Here is a 6,245-nt window from a genome sequence, read left to right as displayed (position 1 = left end):
CCCTGATGATTTGTGTAAATACCTTCTTTAGCCGTTTTCGCCTGTGAGCGGCGCTATGCTGGTGGCTGAGTCCGGGTCACGTGACCCCCAGGCTTCAGCCGCCGCTCATTTCCGCCGACGTCACGTCAATTTCCAGACTCTGGAAATTGACGTGACGTCAGTAGCAGGCGTGACCCCAGGCTCCACAGACAGCAGTCACTCATAAAGAGTGACTGGGCTGTGGGCGGGGCTGAGGCTGACTGCGGGGCTGTGCTGGGGGCGGGCGGGGCTAGGCAGGGATGTGCGGTGCCCAGCGCCGTGCGGTCGGTATGTGCTGGGGGGTGGTGTGTGTGTGTGTGTGTGTGTGTGTGTGTGTGTGTGTGTGTGTGTGTGTGTGTGTGTGTGTCTGCAGGCATCGTCCTATGGGACAACAAGTCCCATCGGGCTCTGCCTGCTACAGTGGCAGTGAGTGACACATTAGCCAATGATGGGACAGTAGTAGTCCCATCATCCGGCTAATGTGTTGAATGTAATAAAAAAAAAAAAAAAATACACATACATATACAGTACCACATAACAACTTCACAAGGCACATGCCCACAATAAAATATAGTATAATAGATATACAAATGTTAGTATTAAATGGTGGGCTAGTATATGGATAATTCTGGGGTGATCGCACTCAAAGTGCCACAAAACTCCCGCAAACAACGATCAAAGAAAAACCCCAAAGAACTAAATTGTTAATGAATATAGAAATATTTTATTAATAACCAGGATCAGGGTAAGAGAAGAAGGAACAAAGCCAGGCAGATGTTATTGCACACATGTTGAGAAACGCTGGGGTGTATGTTATACAGCTGGCTCAAAAATGTACAGAGAAATACAATTTAATCATAATGATGACCTGTAAACACAGTATAGACATCTAGAAGAACCGCCCCACAGGTAACTACATCTTAAGGTATTAGTCAGTATGAATAGTCCGCAGATTACCTGAGAGATGTGAAGATGAGAGCCGCCGCAGCATACACCCGCCCCAACGCGCGTTTCGGCGTGATGGCCTTTTTCAAGGGGATGAAAAAGGCCATCACGCCGAAACGCGCGTTGGGGCGGGTGTATGCTGCGGCGGCTCTCATCTTCACATCTCTCAGGTAATCTGCGGACTATTCATACTGACTAATACCTTAAGATGTAGTTACCTGTGGGGGGGTTCTTCTAGAGGTCTATACTGTGTTTACAGGTCATCATTATGATTAAATTGTATTTCTCTGTACATTTTTGAGCCAGCTGTATAACATACACCCCAGCGTTTCTCAACATGTGTGCAATAACATCTGCCTGGCTTTGTTCCTTCTTCTCTTACCCTGATCCTGGTTATTAATAAAATATTTCTATATTCATTAACAATTTAGTTCTTTGGGGTTTTTCTTTGATCGTTGTTTGCGGGAGTTTTGTGATACATATACAGTACGTACGTACATACATACATACAACACCATGCGACGACACTCACCATGCGACGACATGCGCCATGCGACGACATGCAGCATGTGCCATGCGATGACATGCGCCATGCGACAACATGCGACATGCAGCATGTGATGACATGCGCCATGCGACAACATGCAGCATGCGACAACATGCGCCATGCGACGACATGCACCATGCGACAACATGCGACATGCAGCATGCGACGACATGCACCATGCGACAACATGCGCCATGCGCCGACATGCGCCATGCAGCATGTGACGACATGCAGCATGTGACGACATGCGCCGACATGCGCCATGCAGCATGCGACGACATGCGCCATGCGACGACATGCGCCATGCAGCATGCGACGACATGCGCCATGCGACGACATGCGCCATGCAGCATGCGACGACATGCACCATGCGACGACATGCGCCATGCGACAACATGCGCCATGCGACAACATGCGCCATGCGACGACATGCAGCATGCGACGACATGCGCCATGCAGCATGCAACGACATGCGCCATGCGACGACATGCGCCAACATGCAGCATGCGACAACATGCGACATGCCACATACAGTACAGACATACAACATACATATAGACATACAGTACATATAACAGAGTACATACCATCACTTGTCACTTTGATCCCCGAAGCCATTGTCATCTGTAAAAAATATTAAAATAATAAACAAACACTATACTCCCTGATCCGCAGAAATCCAATTAAAACGAGTGTCCCTCGACGATCTCCCGTGGAGAGCAGGAACATCTGCTGACGCGACTGCTCTCCAGAGGCTCCAGGAACACAATGAGGAGAGGAAGGTATCCTTCCACAATGTATTCCCCACAATGTATTCCTACGCCCCTGTGAGAAAATAGTCCCTAGTCTCACTTTATGGCACTGCTGTTGAGAAATTTTCCCATGCAGCAATTGCCATAAAGTGAGACTTTGAACCTTAGTACACCTCAGTGATGCACTGCAGGAGCCATTGTCTCCTGTCAGTGTGTCACTGAGGGTCCTATAGAGCAGTGACATCACCCGATGTCACTGTTCTATAGGGGAGATCGTCGTGGGACACTCGTTATTAATTGGACTACGGCGGACAGGTAGTATACGGTTTATTATTTTACGTTTTTTGCAGGCGCTGAAGTATGGTAAGTATGGTTAAATGAAGAATAATAAAATACTTTTTTCCTAATGTGTGTGTGTTTTATTAACCCTTTATTAATATTGGATTAGTAATGGATAGGCGTCTTATTGACGCCTCTCCGTTATTAACCCGGCTTAATGTCACCTTACAATAGCAAGGTTACATTAACCCCTTATTACCCCATATCCCACCGCTACACGGGAGTGGGAAGAGAGGGGCTAAGTGCCGGAATTGGCGCTTCTTACAGATGCGCCATTTCCGGGGCGGCTGCGGACTGGTATTTGTAGCCGGGGGGGGGACCAATATCCATGGCCCCTCTCTAGGCTATGAATATCAGCCCGCAGCTGTCTGCGTAGCCTTTCTGGCTATAAAATATAGGGGGACCTCCCGTCATTTTTTGGGGGGGGGTCCCCCTATTTTAATAGCCAGTAAAGGCTACGCAGACAGCTGTGGGCTGATATTCATAGCAGGCTACAAATATTGGCCCCCGGCCGTCGGCTTTCCCCCTCTGGCGCAGAAAATTGCGCGGGAGCCCACGCCGTTTTTTTTAAATTACATAACCATAGTGTTTATTAACCCCTTTCTGCCAGCTAACGGAATAGTACGTCAGCTGGCAGTATCCCCCACTTTGAGGTGGGCTTCGCGGTGAGCCCACTTCAAAGCCGCAACATGTCAGCTGTTTTCAATACAAAAATAAAAAATGTACTTGATCGCTAAACGGCATAGCGAGAAAAAAAAATCAAAAGCCAAAATTATGTTTTTTTGGTCTCCGCGACATTGCATTAAAATGCAATAATCGGTGATCAAAAGAACGTATCTGCACAAAAGTGGTATCATTAAAAACGTCAGCTCGGCGCGCAAAAAATTAGCCCTCACCCGACACGATATCTCAGAACATATAGAGGCTACAGGTATCAGAAAATGGCGCCATTATTTTATTTCTTTTTAGCAAAGTTTTGAAATTTTTTTTACCACTTAGATAAAAAATAACCTAGACGTATTTGGCGTCTATGAACTCGTAATGACCTGGAGAATCATAATGGCAGGTCAGTTTTATGCTCTATGCACACGTTGCAGATTTGGGTGCAGAATTGTCTGCACAAAATCTGCATCTCCTTGCAGAAAACGCAGCTGCGTTTTGGATGCATTTTTTTTCACGTTTTTTTCATGGTTTTGCGCGGTTTTGATGAGGCTTTTGTGTGGTTTTGATGCTGTTCTTGGTGCGGTTTTTGGTGTGGTTTTTGTGCGTTTTTGTATGCGTTTTGTTTTTTGTGCGTTTTTGTATGCGTTTTTGAAAGCTAAAGATGTATTATTGAACATTATAGCGTGATGTCATTTCTGTCCAACCTCCTCTTTTACATTTGTTCAACCCACACTCAATTACACACAGATAGATAGACATATAGATGATAGATAAAATGGATAGACAGAGCTACATATAGATAGATCTATAGATGCATACATCTATCTATTCCTATATCTATCTTTAGATATATGTGGATAGATATATCTATTGATAGATGTATTGATAGTGTAGGGTGCGTGTCCACTGTCAGGATTACATCCGAAATAGCTGCAGATTGGATGCTGCATACTTGTAGTACCATTGGATGATCCCCGCACACACCCGAACAGTCCCGCACAGCGCCACACACATCCAAACAGTTCCCCAGAAACATCCGAACAGCCCGCAGACCCCGCACACACCTGATCAGTTCCGCACAGCGCCGCACACATCCGAACAGCCCGCAGACCCAGCACACACATACACGCACACCGTCACTGCCCACATTCCTCCCACCAGGGCCGGACTGGCCATCGGGCACTTCTGGCAAATGCCAGAAGTGCTGGTGCCAGTCGTGGGCCGCTCGATCCTCCGCCCCCTGCCGCCGCCGACTCACCCCCCTGCCGTCGCATTCAACTATCATAGACGCCGGTACAGTTGAATGCAATGATGGAGGAGAGAGCGTCTACAGACGCTCCCTCTCCCATCATTCCCCGCTCTGCCTCTGACACTGCGGGTGCGCAATGACGTCATATCATCGCGCACCTGCTGTGTCCCGGATAGACTGCTGCCGGCGAGACAGAAGCAGGAAGCAACGCGGGCAAGAGGAAAGGTGAGGAGTGTTTTTTTTTTACTGGACTGTGGGGACATTCTCGGGGGGGGGAGGAGGAGAGATGCGGGCTGTGCTGTATATACCACTGTGCGGGCTGTGCTGTATATACCACTGTGCGGGCTGTGCTGTATATACCACTGTGGGCTGTGCTGGATATACCACTGTGCGTCCTGTGCTGGATATACCACTGTGCGGGCTGTGCTGTATATACCACTGTGGGCTGTGCTGGATATACCACTGTGCGGGCTGTGCTGGATATACCACTGTGCGGGCTGTGCTGTATATACTACTGTGTGGGCTGTGCTGTATATACTACTGTGTGGGCTGTGCTGTATATACTACTGTGTGGGCTGTGCTGTATATACTACTGTGTGGGCTGTGCTATCTACTATGCGGGCTGTGCTATATACTATGTGGGCTTTGCTATATACTATGGGGAGTATATTATCTTCTATGGGGAGGCCATGTTATGTACTGTGGCTGTGGTATATTCTATTGTGGGGGTATATTATATTCTATGGGGGAGGTTGGGTTATATACCATGGGGGAGGTTGTTATATACTATGGGGGGCTGCATTATATTCTATGGGGGGCTACATTATATATTATGGGGAGGTGGGCTTTATTATATTCTATGGGGTTACATTATACTCTGTGGGGTGGCTGCATTATACTCTGTGGGGTGGCTGCATTATACTGTGGGGTGGTTGCATTATACTGTGGGGTGGCTGCATTATACTCTGTGGTTGCCGCATTATATTTTGTAGGGTGGTGGCTACATTATACTATATGTGGGCTGCATTATACTGTATCGAGGACTATGGGGAATATGTTATACTATATGAAGGACTATGGGGTGCATTATACTATGGGATGTGAAATGTACTACATGGATGACTATGGCGGTGCATTATACTATATGGAGCACTATGAGGAGTGTATTATGCTATATGGAGGACTATGAGGAGTGTATTATGCTATATGGAGGACTGAGCAGTGTATTATAATATATGGAGGACTATAGGGAGTGTATTATACTATATGGAGGACTGTGGTGCACATTAGAATATATGGAGGACTATGGAGTGTATTTTACTAAACAAGTAAAATGCTGCATATTCAGATTGTTTTTGCCGGAACAAAAATCCTTGTTCTCAGCAGCACATCGCCGGTGTAAACTGTAGATGTGCTGCTGATAACATGATACTGTATGGTGATCTGTTAGTGATCTATTAGTGATCGTTCTGTCCCATCATTCTTTCTCAGACGGTGGAAAGAGGCCGGGAAACAAGCGTTGAACAACTTCAGTATTGTCGATCAAACTCATTTAGCGGCCTGAGATCAGCGCATGTAAATACAACCGAAACACTTTTGTGTGATGTGCAATATGTTAGCATTTTGGGCCCCATTTTAAACTTTGCCTAGGCGTAGGGCCCCACTTTGCCTAAAACCGGCCCTGCCTACAAGTGTACAAAGATATTATACAGTCACCATGTGACAAGTGGGC

The sequence above is a fragment of the Ranitomeya variabilis genome, chromosome 2 (assembly GCF_051348905.1).
Source record: "Ranitomeya variabilis isolate aRanVar5 chromosome 2, aRanVar5.hap1, whole genome shotgun sequence".
NCBI lineage: Eukaryota > Metazoa > Chordata > Amphibia > Anura > Dendrobatidae > Ranitomeya > Ranitomeya variabilis.
This window is presented reverse-complemented; position numbering follows the sequence as displayed.